This window comes from Choloepus didactylus, chromosome 16, assembly GCF_015220235.1.
Source record: "Choloepus didactylus isolate mChoDid1 chromosome 16, mChoDid1.pri, whole genome shotgun sequence".
Taxonomy (NCBI): Eukaryota; Metazoa; Chordata; class Mammalia; order Pilosa; family Megalonychidae; genus Choloepus; species Choloepus didactylus.
The window spans coordinates 74,161,667-74,179,339 of NC_051322.1; positions in this window are offsets into that span (position 1 = coordinate 74,161,667).

The window sequence follows — 17,673 nt, forward strand, 5'->3', positions numbered from 1 at the left end:
AGTGTATTGCGTTCCCTGGCTGTTTGGTGGGGCTAATTGATATATAATTTGAAAGCCATCATGATTACAGAGGTTGCAATCAAAAGGCCCAGGAGTGAAATGTCTCTCACCATGCATATAAAGTGACATTTCCAGCCAGTCTCAGAAAGTGTCAAGAGGCCTGGAGACTCTTTCAAGAAGTGGGGTGTGTTATGAGCACAGAGAGAGCATATACCTGTTTCTTAGTCTATAAAAACAGAGTGTGGGTATTTAAACTCTAGGTAATAGGATTCTCCCAGTATTGCCACAATTCCATTTTCTTCTATTTCATCAGCCATCCACATATTTAAACAATTCTCAAACATTTGACATTCTTCATTTTCTACACATTGAGACCCAAATGCTTGACCAAAGTTGCTGAGGTGACATGAATTGTCGTGGGGGCAGGGGGCAGTCTGAATGCAGTCTGCTGTCCTTCCCTGTGACCTACAAATAAACCTTGTGTTCAGGACCAGGAAGATGTATTGGCCTGGTGCCTAGGACAGGACAATAAATGTGGCTGACTCCCTTCTCAGAATGCTTCATGGGTAAAGTTGTTCCCTAGCAGAGAGTGAACTGCTGGCATGTTCCTCACCTCTTGCTCTGAGCATATGTAAATGGTCACTGAAGACAGTCTAGCTGGAGTATGTACATCTCATAGCCCTCACTCACCCCTGCTGGTACAGCTGTTTCTGGTGTTGAGGGAGAGGTGTCTGTCTGCTATGGCGTAAGACAGGTGTGTACATATAAGATCCCCTCCCTGTGTGGGCTGTGGATTAGCCCCACTGGCCATGGGAGAGTGATGCCCACTGTGAAGCAGGCCTTGCTCTGACTCTTCCTGAGAGTGTCATTCAGTCCAGTGCTCATGTGAGTAATTGTTTTGTTGATGTTCCAGAACCTGCAAACCATAAAGTGAAGTGGGACCCTAGGACTGCCATTCCTGGTGGCAAGTATTACTTTCACTGTTACTACCCTCCCCTAGAGGTGGTAATAGTTGTCTCTTTCTGACTGACAGTTTGGTGCAGCAAGCAAGCTGCTGACATGAATTAATTTACATTCTTACATAGAGCTAAATTTATATTATCTATAATAATAGACATGAGAAGAGATCCAAGTAACACCAAATGATTTAAAAAGATCCTTTTCCTGTGGGATGCATTCAAGCTAAGCCATCATGTTTGCACTTCTGCACCTGGCCTGGACTCCTTCCTGGCCTGAGCCCTTGGTCAGTTTCACTAGGACTCTCCAAGCAATGGTAGCAAGAAAGTTCAAGTACTCATGGAAATTCATAACATGTCTAAAATACTTGCAAAAAGATGTGCATTGATTTTAATTAGGGTTTGTGATTATGAAATATATTATGCAAAAAGAAGACATTCTCTGATTTGAAATTCCCTAGAGTGGGTTATGCCTTCCCACATTGCTAGATTGGGACTCTAATGAGGGAGGAATTAGGGAACAAATGGGGAGCATGAATGTGAGGCAGCTTGTCAGGCCAACTGGGCTCCAATCTAAAAGAATAAAAGGAAAAAAAAATTGTTTGCGGTATTGAGGATACAATACTGAACAAAACATGAATGATAAAGCTCTGGTTTCATGGAGCTTATATTCTATTAAATACAGAAAAAGAGCAAACAAATACCCAATTAAAATGTATAGTCAGTAAGATGGCAATAAATGCCACAGGAAAAAATAAAACAGGATACAGAAGATAGGGCATGTAGGGTGATGGTGGTGTTGTGCTACTTTATTTTGGATAGTCATGGAAGGTTTCTACAGCAAGGTGATGTTTGATTAAAGATCTGAAATAAGTGAGCAGATGAGCCATATGGCTATTTGTGGAAGGATCATTTCACTTAGGGGGAAGGAAAATGCAAAACTGCCCATGAGGGGATCTAAAATGGCAGCATAGAGAGGAGTGGAAGCTAGTTAGCTCTCCTGAAACAATTAATAAAAAACCAGGAACAACTAGTAAATATTCTGGAATAACTGCAGTGGGAAAAATGTGACTGTCCACTCATCACACACCAACAGGAATTGGGAGGAATGCCTGAGATTGCAGCATAAAATCTGTAAGTAAAAACTGTGGATTCAAGCTGGGACCCTCCTCCCCCCATGGCCTGAGCTGCAAAGCCTCATGGAGCTAGACAGCAGCTCTCTCTGAGTAAGCAAATACAGCTCAGCTGAGGTCCAACTGGGGTTTTAATTAACAAGCATGGATGGCTTGATATGAATTCCAAAAGCAGACAGGGGCTTTGGGTAAAGACTGAACTTGGAGAGCTGGAGGGTGGCCACAGACTGGCCCTGAAGGGGGTTTTCTGTCCTTGTTTCAGCTCAGTGGAGAGAGCCTCAGCCATTTTCAGTTCCCAGCATTCTTACCCAGACAAGGGTGGAGATAGCACAGGCAGAGAGAGACCATTGAGATGCTAATGACCTCTCCCTAGGGAGTTTATCTTCCCTAAGAGGAAAGGGGTAGGGCCCAGATCTACTACCCACCTTCCATTCAGAACCAGACCCCAGAGCCTGGGGGAAAACAGCCATGGGCCACACCTCCTTACACCAGTCTGGAGTTACAGGCTGACAGGTGCCATCTACTGGGCAGAAAGCCACAGTGACCCAAGGACTCACAGGGTGTACCAATTTCCTAACACACACCCACAGGGAAACTGGATACTGGATAGTTCTTCCTTCTGGGACCAGAGCCCGTTTAGGTCTGGGAAAACCTGATTGGTGTAACCAAGGAAACCATGCCTAGACAACAGAAAACTACCACATACACTAAGAAAAACAAAGTTATGGCCCAGTCAAAGGAACACACTTACAGTTCAACTGAGATACAAGGATCTGACAACTAATACTAAGTCAATTCAAAAAGTTTAGGGAAGATATGTTAAAAGAGATGAACCATATAATGAAAACGCTGGGCATACATATGGCAGAAATTGAAAGCTTGAAAAACCAACTGGCAGAATCTATGGAAATGAAAGGCACAACACAAGAGATGAAAGACACAATGAAAACATACAACAGCATATCTCAGGAGGCATAAGAAAACACTCAGAAACTGGAGAACAAGATGCCTGAAAGCCTACACACAAAAGAATAGAGAAAAGAATGGAAAAATGTGAGCAACATCTCTGGGAAATTAAGGACAAAATGAATTACAGGAGTATATATGTCACTGGTGTCCCAGAAGGAGAAGAGAAAAGAAAAGGAGCAGAAGCAATAATAGAGGTAATAATCAATGAAAATTTCCCATCTCTTTTGAAAGACATAAAATTATGGATCCAAGAAGTGCAGCATACCCCAAACAGAATAGATCTGAATAGGCCTATGCCAAGACAATTAATAATCAGATTATCAAATTTCAAAGATAAAGAAAATCCTGAAAGCAGCAAGAGAAAAGTGATCCATCACATACAAAGGAAGTTGGATACGATTATGTGTGGATCTCTCAATAGAAATCACAGAGGCAAGAAGGAAGTGGGGTGATACATTTAAGATACTGAAGGAGAAAAACCACCAACCAAGAATCCTATATACAGCAAAACTGTCCTTCAAATATAAGGAAGAGCTTTAAATATTCTCCAACAAACAGACAGTGACAGAGTTTGTGAACAAGATATCTGCTCTACAAGAAACACTAAAGGAAGCATTGCAGACAGAAAGGAAAAGACAGGAGTGAGAGGTTTGGAAATCAATTTTGGGAGACAGCACAGCAGTGTAAGTACACTGAACAAAGATGACTGTGAGTATGGTTGAAAGAGGAATGTTGGGACCATGTGGGACACCAGAACAAAAGATGAAAGATAAAGACTGGGACTCTGTAACTCAGGGATACCTAGAGTGCTCAATGATTGTAATAAAAGGTGCAAATATGTTTTTATATGAGGTAGAACAAATGAATGTCAACATTACAAGGTGTTAAAAATAGGGTGGGATTGGGGGGAAATACAATCAATGCAAACTAGAGACTATAATTAACAGAAACATTGTATTATGCTTCCTTTAATATAATAAAGGCAATATACCAAAGCTGAATGCTTATGGGTGGGGGGACACAGGGGAAGGGTATGGGACTCCTGGCATTGTGATGATGTCTGACTCTTTATCCTACCTTAGTTTAATGCTGTCTTTCCTTTTGTTGCTTTCTAACTGTCATGGGTTTTTTTTCTCTCTCTTTCTTTTTTCTTTTTCTTTTGTCCCTCTACCTTCTTTGACTCTTCCTTCTGCTTTGTGTAAGGAATGGAGATGTCCTTATATAGATAGTGGCAATGGTGCTGAATACACAAATACATGACTATACAGAGAACCAATGAATTTTACTTAGGATGGAATGTGTGGTGTGTGAACAAAACAGTCTTAAGAGAAAGGGGTTGATGAAGAAACCTTGAGGGAACTATATTGAGTGAAGACAGACACATACAGGCAAATATTGCAGAGTCTCACTGATATGAACTAATTATAATATGTAAACTCATAGACATGAAATATGTTACCAGGATATAGAATGAGGCTAAAGAATGGGGAGTGGTTGCTTATTATGAGCAGAATGTTCAACTAGGGTGAACTTAAACACTGGGAAATGGGCAGGGGTGATGGTAGCACATTGTGAGAATAACTAGCAGTGCTGAAAGGTGTGTGAAGATGGTGGGAAGGGTAAGCTCAGAGTCACGTATATCACCAGAAGGAAAGTTGGAGGTTAAAAAATGAGAATGTATAAAACAGTGAATCTTGTGGTGGACCATGTCCATGATTAACTATACAAATATTAGAAATCTCTCTCACAAACTAGAATAAATGTATGACAGTATAACTAGAAGTTAATAATAAAGAGGTATATAGGAAAAAATATATGCCTACTGCAAACTATACACTACAGTTAGTAGTATTTTAACATTCTTTCATCAACAGTAACAAATGTACTATACCCAAACTATGACTCAATAATGGAAAGGGGATGCTTAGGGGTATTGGAGGATTTGAGTTTCCTTTTTTTTTTTTTTGTCTTTATTTCTTTTCTGGAGTAATTAAAATGTTCCAAAAATTGAAAAAAAATAATTGTGGTGATGGATGCACAGCTATCATGGGCAACTGATTGTACACTTTAAATCTTTGGATAGTTGTATGGTATGTGAACAATATCAATAAATATATATATATAAAAGGGAAGCAAAGGTATCAATGAACATGATTCCAGATGATGGTTGGCTCAGGTTTGGGTGGAGGGCAGGAGGATAGGTTAGATGTCCCTTTTTGCCAAGGTACTAGCTTTGTTTTGGGTGGATTTTGGTTTTGGTTTTGTTTTGGCTTTATTAAGTTTTAATTTACAAGCAATAAAATTCACCAATTTAAAGTGTAAAAAAAAACTGCCCATGAGGGAAAATGTTTGGTGTGTTTAAAGAACTGAGGAGACCCATGTGGCTGGAGCCCAGTAGTGAACGGAAGGTTGTGGGAGGAAATTAAGTTAGAGGGGTAGTAGGTGGCAGACCATATCAGGTTTTACAGGCCATCTTAAAGACATGGCTTTCACTTGGGGTGCAATGAGAAAAACACTGGAAGGTTTTGAGCAAAGTAATGACAAGTGATTTTGATTTTAAAAGATCTCCCTGGTTGCTGTGTTCAGAATAGACTGTGGGATAAACAAGGGTGAAACCAGGGAAACTGGTCAGGAGGCTACTGCAACAGCATCAGGAAGGAAATGCTTGGGGCTTGCACCAGGGTTACAGTAATGTGATCAGAGTTTGGATTATGGATATACTTTGAAGGTGCAATCAACAGAAGTTCCTGTCAGACTGAGTGTGTACTGAGAGAAGCTCACCTAGAAAGATGGAGTTGCCGTTTATTGAGACTGGGAAGAATGTACAAAGAACATGCATGGAGAGAGGCTTGTAAGTAGGAAGGGTGTGAAAATCAGGAAGCTAGGCCATTATAGATAAAATCTGGAATTCATGGGAGAGATATAGTCTAGAGGTATAAACTTGATAAGTTTCAGGGTAAACAGTCTCAGAATACTCCAACATCTAGAGGTGGAGAACATGTGGAAGAAGCAGTCTGAGAAATTGAGAAATACCCAGTAAGTTGCAGGAAAGCCAAGCTAATGTGATATCCCAGAATCTGAGGGAAGAAAATGTTTCAAGGAGGAAGAAGAGGCCAATTCTGACATAAGATGAAACTTGAGAGTTTCCCATTGGATTTGGCACAAGGAGGTCATTGGTGACCCTGATAAGAAGAGATTTAGTGAAATGATTGTGACTGGAACATGATTGGAGGAAGTTTGGTAAAGGAGGAGTTTCAGATAGCTATTATATTTGTCAGGGCAAATTCTACAGTGACAAACTTATGCAATCCAAAGCTATTGCTTGCACAGCACAACTCCAGATTGGAGGGAAGGAGGACATTGTGTTTAGTGAGGCCATCTGGGGACCAGACCAAAGGTGTTCTGCCAATTCCAACATGTATCTTCTGAGATTACCCTGGAAAACTCTTTCCTTGTCAGCTGGAAGGGAAAGTAAGTTTGGAAGACTGCTTGAGAGACTTATGGGGAATCAGTGATGGCTTATAAGGAATACTAGATGTATATTCCTAAATACTGAATAGTTTTTTGGTCAGATTTCACTGGTTATAACTCAGTCACATGGTTATATCTAACTGTAGAGAAAGCTGGGCATGTAAGCTCAGGAAGGGGAGGAAGCAGATTTGATGAATAGTGAACGAGGCAAGAGATAAATTGTTCAAAGTCTCCTAAGAAGTAGGGTGAGGGCTAGAGAGTGATATGGGATCAAGAAAGTGTTTTCTTTTAAAAAGAAATTGACTCTAGTGACAATAAGCAATTTATGTTCTGTTTAGAATATGTAAACTATTTTGCTTATTTTTCTACTTCTAGACATCAATCATAACTTGCAAAGATATTCCTAAATATTGGATAAAATACTTTTTCTTAAATGTATTTTTTAATTATATTCTTATTAGTTTTGCTTGAACCTTAATTTTGGGTAATATCCATTTTCTTCTGTTAATCTATTTAATGAACAGAGTTGGAATAGTTTCTAGTATGTTTGTTTAAAATTATTTAAATAATTAATCATAGCCTATTGATTACATTCTTGCCTTTTCATTATATTTCATCCATTTGAAAACAAAATTTGGGGTATTAGAATTAATTTTAGTTAGAAACTTACCTGAAAGAATTAGAAGTACAATGTTTGTTTGTTTATAACAAAATAACCTTAGTCATCTTTACATTTATTGTCCTACTATGATGAGTAATAGGAGGATATTTAGTTAAGCCTATTTGCTCTCAATTTTTTTTCATTCTGCTCCCCTGAAATTAGAGACTTTGTGAATTTGAAAGCATATTGTGTGGTGGGGGAAGAGCATGAGAAGCTTGAATAACCATGGGGATATCTTATTTGGAGCATGGAAAAATAAAATTTCAGAAATTAAACTGTTCTGAAGCAGTCATCAAGACTTATGAATTACATTTATTAAGTGCACATATGTGTCTCAGATGCTTCAGGGCCTAGTGAAATAAAAAGTGGAGCACCTGGGAGGTGGGACAAGATGGCAGAGTGGTGAGGTCTAGATTGTAGTTACTCCTCCGGGGCAGTTGGTAGAAATCCAGGAACTGCATGGACTGGACAGCACAGAGGAATTTGAGATTGGACGAACTTCATCGAACACCCACGAACTTGTGGAACAGCTGAGATCAGTGAAATCTGTAAGTTCTCATGGCCAGGGTGCGTGTCTCTCCCTGTCAAGCACAATCCTGAGGGAGGAGGGGCCATTGATGCTGGAAACCAGGAGTGAGAATGAAAGCTGCAATGATAGGTAAACTGAGAGCAGACACAGGAAAATCTGGGAGCAGTCAGCCCAGTGGACAGGAGATAGGGTTAGCAAAACAGCAAAAAAAAAAAAAAAATAGGAAACAAAATAAAAACAGAGACTTTTTTGGAGCCAGGTGAACATAATATGGAGAAGGGATGGGCTTAAACAGAATCAGACACACATGCAAATCTGAGGATGGAGAGCCCTTGCTCTGCTTTCTTGATTGCTCCTTAATGGCCTTCAACTCCTGGTCTTTTAGCATTTCAATAGCCCATTAGGTCTGCAAGGACTGTAAATAGTCTATACTTGGCCCACCTTTTTAAAAATTTTTTTCTCTTTTTCTGAAACAATTACTCTTAGAAGCCCACTACAGAAAGCCTCAAAGACTTGCAACTTGGGTCCAGGCAAGAGCAGAGCTAAGATAGCTCTGAGAGACAAAGAAATGTCTAGTGTTGGGGAAAATATGCTAAACAGTATAACTTCCCAGCCTTTTGGGGAGCTCAGATCCCAGGGGTTGGAATTCATTAACTAGCTTCAGCCAGCCACATCCCTCACAGTGTCAGGGTATCCCGGAGAACTAAAGGATCCCTGCCTCCTTACACCAGTGAGGGAACTGCAGGCTGGCAAGTGCCACCTGCTGGACAGCATAGGAGAAGCACAGCATCTAAAGGCCTCACAGGAGGGTCTCATTTTCAAGGAAACTCTATACTCTCCTACCAAGACCTGGACCTCTCTGGACTAGGAAAACCTGACTGGGGCTGACCATATCTGAGGAGATCACAACAAAAAAGGCTACATAGAGACAGGGCAAGAAACAGAAAAACAAGAAGAGAAAAAATCTGATCAACTAAACAGAATCTAAGTTAAACATCTAGAGTTAGCTGGACTAAACACCAAAGGTTAGAGAAAAAAGCCAACCAACAAGAAAATCATAGGTAAAAGTGTGAAAACAAGCTCCAGAATAAACTAATCAAGAAAGTCAGATGCCTAGACAGCTTAAGATAATGAGCCATACTAGGAAACACGAAAACATGGATCAGCCAAAGGAACAAACTAATTGCTGAACTGAGATACAGGAGTTGAAGCAGTTATTGCTAAATCAATTCAGTGAGCTGAAGGAATAATTAATTGGACATGTTCAAACAAATCTAAATCAATTCAAAAATCAAGTCAATAAACTGAGGGAAGACAGCAAAAGGGATGCAGGATATAAGAAGGACACTGGATGACCATAAGGAAGAAATCATAAACTTGAAAAACAAATGACAAAACTTATGGGAATGAAGGGCACAATGAAGGAGATGAAAAAGACAATGGAGGGGTACAACAGTAGATTTTAACAGGCAGAAGAAAGGATCAGTGAATTGGAAGACCAGACATTTGAATTTACACCAGTGAAAGAACAGATGGTGAAAAGAATGGAAAAATATAAGCAGAGTCTTAGGGAACTGAGTGACAACACAGAACACACAAACATACATGTTATGATCATCCCAGAGGGAGAAGAGAGGGGGAAAGGGGCAGAAAGAATAGTAGAAGAAATAATCACTGAAAATTTCCCAACTCTTATGAAAGACAGAAAATTAGAGATTCAAGAAGTACAGCACACCCCAAACAGAATAGACCCCAATAGATGTACTCCAAGACACTTACTGATCAGATTGTCCAATGTCAAAGACAAACAGCAAATTCTGAAAGCAGCAAGAGAAAAGCAATCCATCACATACAAGGGAAGCTCAATAAGATTATGCACAGATTTCTCCACAGAAACCATGGAGGTGAGAAGACAGTGGTATGAAATATTTAACATTCTGAAAGAGAAGAACTGCCAGCCAAGAATTCTATATTCAGCAAAACTGTCCTTCAAAAATGCAGGAGAGATTAAAATATTTTCAGACAAACAGACACTGAGAGAGTTTGTGAATACAAGACCAGCACTACAGAAAATACTAAAGGGAGCGCTACAGGATGATAGGAAAAGACAGGAGAAAGAGGGGAGAAGAATGTAGAAATGAAGATTATCAGGAAGGGTAAAAAGAGAGAGAGGAAAAAATAAGACATGACATATAAAATCCAAAAGACAGAATGACAGAAGAAAGCACTGCCCTTAACGCAAGAACACTAAAAGTTAATGGATTAATCTCCCCAATAAAAAGACTCAGACTGGCAGAATGGATTAAAAAACATGACCCATCTATATGCTATCTACAAGAAACTCACTTTAGACACAAGGACAAAAATAGGCTGAAAGTGAAAGGTTGGAAAAAGATATTTCATGCAAACAGCAACCAGAAAAAAGTGGGGATGGCTATATTAATATCAGACAAAGTAGACTTCAAAAGTAAAACCAAAAGACAAAGGAGGACACTATATATTAATAAAAGAGTCAATTCATCAAGAAAACATAACAATCATAAACATTTATGCACCAAGCCAGAGTGCCCCAAAATTCATGAGGCAGGCACTAAGAACACTGAAAGGAGAAGTAGATAACTCCACAGTAGTAGTTGGAGACTTCAATGCACTGCTCTCAGCAATCAATAGAACATCTAGACAGAGGATCAACAAGGAAACAGAGATGTTGAATTGTATGATAAATGATCTAGATTTGACAGGCATTTATAGAACATTACACCCCACAACTACAGGATACACATTCTTCTCGAGTGCCCATGGAACATTTTCTAGGATAGACCACATGCTGGGTCACAAAGCAAGCCTCAACAAATTTTAAAATATTGATATTATAAAAAACACTATCTCAGATCATAACAGAATGAAGTTGGAAATAAATAGCAGGCAGAAGATTGAAAATTTCACAAATATATGGAGACTAAACAACATACTCATGGAAAACCAGTGGGTTAAGGAAGAAATTACAAGAGAAATTAGTAAATACCTTGAGGAAAACTGACAATGAAAACACAACATATCAAAACTCATGGGATGCAGCAAAGGCAGTGCTAAGAGGGAAATTTATTACCTCAAATGCCTATATTAAAACAGAGGAGAGAGCAAAAATTGAGGAATTAACTGCTCACCTGGAGGAACTAGAGAAAGAACAGCAAATTACCCCAAAGCAAACAGAAGAAAGGAAACAACAAAGATCAGAGCAGAAATAAATGAAACTGAGAACAGGAAAACAATAGACAGAATCAATAAAACCAGACTGGTTCTTTGAGAAAATCAACAAAATTGACAGACCCCAAGCTAGGCTAACCAAAAAAAAAAAAAAAAAAAAAAAAAAAAAAAAAAAAAAAAAGTGGATGCAAATAAATACAATCAGAAATGGGAAAGGAAACATAACTACTGACCCTACAGAAATAAAGGAGAAAATGAGAAGATACTATTGGCAAATATACACTAATTAACTGGACAAGTTACACAAAATGGACAACTTCCTAGAAAAGCGTAAACAACCAACATTGACCTGCGAAGAAATAGACGACCTCAACAAACCAATCACAAGCAAAGAGATTGAGTCAGTCATCAAAAACCTCCCAAAAAAGAAAGCCCAGGACCAGATGGCTTCACATGTGAATTCTACCAAGCATTCAAGAAAGAATTAATACCAATCCTGCTCAAACTCTTCAAAAAAACTGAGGAGGAGGGAAAACTACCCAATTCATTCTATGAAGCCAACTTCACTCTGAAACCAAAATCAGACAGATACTATAAAAAAAAGAAAATTAAAGACCAATCTCTTTAATGAATATAGATGCAAAAATCCTCAACAAAATATTCCCAAATCAAATCCAGCAGCAAATTAAAAGAATTATACACCACAACCAAGTGGGGTTTATTCCAGGTATGCAAGGCTGGTTCAACATAAGAAAATCAATTAATGTAATACACCACATCAATAAATCAAAGCAAAAGAGCCACATGATCATCTTGATCAATGCAAAAAAGGCATTTGACAACAGTCAACATCCTTGCTTGATGAAACTCTTCAAAGGATAGGAATAGAAGGGAATTTTCTCAATATGATAAAGGCAATATATGGAAAACCCAGAGCTAACATTGTACTCAAAGGGGAGAGACTGAAAGCTTTCCCTCTAATATCTGGAACAAGACAGGGATGCCCACTGTCACCATTGCTATTCAACATTGTGCTGGAAGTTCTATCTAGAGAAATCAGGCAAGACAAAGAAATAAAAGGCATCCAAATTGGAGAGTGTGCCAGTTTGAATGTATTGTGTCCCCCAAATGCCATTATTTTTGATGTAGTCTTGTGGGGCAGACGTTTTTGTGCCGATTAGATTTGCTTGGAATGTGCCCCACCCAGCTGTGGGTGATAACTCTGATGAGATATTCCCATGGAGGCATGGCCCCACCCATTCAGGGTGGGCCTTGATCAGTGGAGCCATATAAATGCGCTGACTCAAAGAGAAGGAACTCAGTGCAGCTGTGAGTGACATTTTGAAGAGGAGCAAGCTTGCTAGAGAGGAATCTCCTGGGAGAAAGCCATTTTGAAACCAGAACTTTGGGGCAGACACCAGCCACGTGCCTTCCCAGCTAACAGAGGTTTTCCGGACACCATTGGCCATCCTCCAGTGAAGGTATCCGATTACTGATGTGTTACCTTGGACACTTTATGGCCTTAAAACTATAACTGTGTAGCCAAATAAACCCCCTTTTTATAAAAGCCAATCCATCTCTGGTGTTTTGCATTCCACAGCATTAGCAAACTAAAACAGAGAGGAGGAAGTAAAATTTTCACTCTTTGCAGATGACATGATTCTATATGTAGAAAATCCAGAAAAAACATAAAGCAAAGCTATTAGAGCTAATCAATGAATACAGCAAAGTGGCAGGCTACAAGATCAACACATAAAAATCTGTAGTGTTCTTATATAAAAGAATTGTGTGACAAGAGGAAGAAATCAAGAAAAAAATTCCATTTACGATAGCAACCAAAAGAAACAAGTAGTCAGGAATAAACTTAATGAAGGCCGCAAAAGACCTATACAAAGAAAATTACAATAAGCTGCTAAAAGAAATTGAACAGGACCTAAAAAAAATGGAATAACATACAGTGTTCATGGATTGGAAGAATAAATATAATTAAGATGTCAACCTACCTAAACTGATTCATAGATTCAATGCAATACCAATTAAAATCCCAACAACTTACCTTGCAGAAATAGAAAAACCAATAACCAAATTTATTTGGAAGGGCAACTTGCCCCGAATAGGCAAAAAATATCTTGAGAAAGAGTAACAAAGTGGGAGATCTCATTCTACCTGACTCTGAAGCATATTACAAAGCTACAGTGCTGAAAACAGCATGGTACTGGCATAAGGACAGAGATACTGACCGATGGAATCAAATTGAATGTTCAGAAATAGACTCTAACATCTATGGGCAATTGATCTTTGATAAGGCAGTCAAGCCAAATCAACTTGGACAGAGCAGCATCTTCAATAAATGGTGTTTGGAGAACTGGATATCCATTTCAAAAAAAAAGAAAGAGGACTCCTAACTCATTTCTTATACAAAAACTAACTAATTGGGTCAAAGATGTAAACATAAGTGCTAAGGCCATAAGACCCTTAGAAGAAAATGTAGGACACTATCTTAAAGACCTTGTGATAGGAGGTGGTGTGCCAGTTTGAATGTATTATGTCCCCCAAAATGCCATTATATTTGATGTAATCTTGTGTGGGCAGACATATCAGTGTTGATTAAATTGTAATTCTTTGAGTGTTTCCATGGAGATGCACCCCACCCAACTGTGGGTGATGACTCTGATTGGATAATTTCCATGGAGGTGTTACCCCACCCATTCAGTGTGGGTCTAAATTAAATCACTGGAGCCATATAAATGAGCTGACAAACAGAAGGAACTCAGTGCAGCTGTGAGTGACATTTTGAAGAGCAACTGAGAATGACATTTTGAAGATGAGCTGCAGCCAAGAGGGACACTTTGAAGACAGCACAGGAGCTGAAGATGTCAGACAGTTTGAAGACAGCAGTTGAAAGCAGACTCTTGCTCCAGAGAAGCTAAGAGAGGACAAATACCCAAAATGAAACTAAGAGTGACATTTTTGAGGAACTGCAGCCTAGAGAGGAATGTCCTGGGAGAAAGCCATCTTGAAACCAATACTTTGGAGCAGACACCAGTCACATGCCTTCCCAGCTAACAGAGGTTTTCCAGACACCATTGGCCATCCTCCAGTGAAGTTACCCAATTGCTGAAGTGTTACCTTGGACACTTTATGGCCTTAAGACTGTAAACGTTGTAATCAAATAAACCCCCTTTATAAAAGCCAGTCTATCTCTGGTGTTTTGAATTCTGGCAGCATTAGCAAACTAGAACAGGTGGTATCCTAGAACTTACACTCAAATCATGAGCAACCAAAGAATAAATAGACAAATGGGACCTCCTCAAAATCAAACACTTTTTTACGTCAAAGGACTTTGTTAGAATAGTAAAAGGGCAGCCTACACAATGGGAGACAATATTTGAAAATCACATATCAAATAAGGGTTTAATATTCCAAATACATAAAGCAATCCTACAACTCAATAACAGAAAGACAACCCAATTAAAAAATGGGCAAAATACATGGATAGACACTTTTCTGAAGAGGAAATATGGAATGCTCAAAAACATATGAAAAAATGCTTAACTCACACCTACCAGAATAGCCATTATCCAATAAACAGAAAATGACAAGTTCTGGAGAGGATGTGGAGAAAGAGGCACACTTACCCACTGCTGGTGAGAATGTAGAACAATGCAATGACTGGAAGACAGTGTGGAGTTCCCACAGGAAGCTAACTATAGAGTTGCCATATGATCCAGCTATTTAATTGCTAGGTATATACTCAAAGGAACTGAAAGCCAAAACGTAATTGGACAGCTGTAAACCAGTATTTATTGCAGGATTATTCACAATTGCCAAGAGATGGAAGCATCCCAAATGTCCATCAATGGACGAGTGGATAAACAAATTATGGTATATACACATGATGGAATATTATGCAGCTGTAAGACAGAACAAAGATATGGAACATATAATAACGTGGATGAACCTTGAGGACATTATGTTGAGTGAAGTTAGCCAGAAACAAAAGGACAAATACTATATGGTCTCACTAATATGAAATAACACTAATGAGCAAACTTTGAGAGTTAAAAGCTGATAACACAGGCTACCAAGAGATAGAAAGAGGGTAAAGATCAGGCATTTGATGCTGAAGGACTATAGAAATTTCAGCAGGATTGATTATATAGATCCAGAAATAGATAGCATTATACTGTGTAATGGTAGCACAATATTGTAAGTACATGGAACAAAGATGTCTGTGAGTAAAGCTGAAAGAGGTGGGTTAGGGGAATGTATGACACCAGAGGTAAAGATAGATGATAAAGACTGGGACTATATAACTTGGCAAAATTGGAGTGGCAAATGACTGTTGCTAAATGTACAAATATAAAAATATTCTCACATGTGGGAGAACAAATGAATGTCAGTCATGCAGAGTGTTGAAAAAGGGACAGTATTTGGGAAAAAACATAATCAAAGCAAATTGGAGTCTATGGTCAACAATAACATTCCAGTATGCTTCCATTAAATGTAGCAAAGTCAATATACCAAAATTAGATGTGTATGAGAGGGGGATATAAGGGAGGGATATGGGACTTTTGGTAGTGGTATTGTTTTCTGTCCTTACTATTATGTTGTAGTGTATGAAATTTTTATTTTTCTTTTTATTATCTTTTTTATTATTCACCAGAAGTCCACTTTTTCATAATAATCAATATGTTCAAGTGCTGACTGTGGTGATAAATGTACAACTATGTGATAATGCCGTGAACAACTGATTGTACACTGTGGATGGTTGTATATTATGTGAATATATCTTTATAAAATTATAGGAAAAATATAAATAAAAGTGCTGGAGAAAACATGGAAAGAGGGATGTACCTATTTACTGTTGAGGAGTCAGAATGGTGTAGCCTCTCTGGAGGCCACTGTGGTGGCTCCACAAGAAGCTAAGTATGTGGGGCCATAAGGTCCTACAACCTCACTATGGGATATGTATTTGGAAGATCTGAGAGCAGATACATGAATGGACATTTGCACATTGGTGTTTATGGAGGCAGTATTCATGATTTGCAATGGGTGGAGGTAGCCTAAGGGTACATTGACTGAAGAACAGAATGGTGGACTGTGGTGTATGCATACAATGGAATATTGAACAACTATGAGAAGGAGTGAAGTTGTGAGACACACAATGAGGTGAATGGATCCCATAGACAGCATGTTGAGCGAAGTACACCAGAAACCAAGACAAACACTATAATGCATCACCAATATGGTCTAAATATAATGTATAAACTCAGAATTGAGTCTTAGAGCACAGCCTAACAGGGAAATGATTATTGTAATGGTCCCTAGATTGTAAGCTCTTACAGCAGTCAAATCTATTCCTGAATTGTAATGGCTATCTCCAAACTCTGAGACGTTGATCCCTTAATGTATAACCTAATTAGTCTCTGAAACATTGGGTATCTGTGTTACACGTGAAGCTCAGAGCTAGAGCTTGGTACCTATGAATATCAGTACTAATGCCTACAGCAACTGTTAAAAAAAAAAAAGCTGAAATAGAGCCCAGACTTCAATTAGAGATATGAATAAAGCAGATCTGGTTAAGACTAGAGCAAATTGGGCCAAAGGATAAAGGTTGAAACTGTGTTCAAACTTTGACTTCCATGTGAGACCAAGGCAAGAGACGTTTATTTGGTGTAGGATCTATATTTTCTAAACAATATAACTTCTACAGTCAGTTTGTTCAAACACTACAGTTATATGGAACTTTGAATAGGAAATGAACTATGGTAGGTCTATATAGACTAGAATGAAATAGCAACACATCCTAAAGTAATTTGGGTTGACAATTAAAATACGTATTTTGGGCTCCCTTGAAGAGCTGGGGGAGAATGGAGAGGTGTTGGACTTCCTCAGCTGGATTGTTGCTGATGTTCTCACAAACTTTGGGAACTGACTGCTTTATGTGATGAGCCATTGGGGTGGCACTTATGAAGCTTGATGCTGCAAGGAGAGGCTAAACCTACTTGTAATTGTGCCTGAGAGTCTCCCTCTGAATACCTCTTTGTTGCTCAGATGTGGCCCTCTCTCTCTAAATAAGCCACCTTGGTGGGGGATCTTCCTTCCCTCCCCCTACATGGGACCTGACTCCTAGGGGTGTAAATCTCCCTGGCAATGCAGGATATGACTCCTGGGGCTCAATCTGGACCAGTCATAATGGGATTGAGAACATCTTCTTGACAAAAAGGGGGATATGAAATGAAATGAAATAAAGCTTCAGTGGCTGAGAGATTTCAAATGGAGTTGAGAGGTCACTCTGGTGGACATTCTTATGCACTATATCGATAACACTTTTAGGTTTTAATATATTGAAATAGCTAGAAGTAAATACCTGAAACTATGAAATTCCAGCCCAGTAGCCTTGACTCTTGAAGATAATTGTATAGCAATGTAGCTTACAAGGGGTGACAGTGTGATTGTGAAAACTGTGGATCACACTCCCTTTATCCAGTGTATGGATGGATGAGTAGAAAAATGGGGACAAAACTTAATGAAAAATAGGGTGGGTTGGGGGTGATTTGGGTGTCCTTTTTATTTTTATTTTTTTTTCTTATTCTGATTCTTTCTGATGTAAGGAAATTGTTCAAAAATAGATTGGGGTGATGAATATACAACTATAAGATGGTACTGTGAGCAGTTGATTGCACACCAGGGATGATGTTTCATATGTGAATATATCTCAATAAAACTGAATTTTTAAAAAAA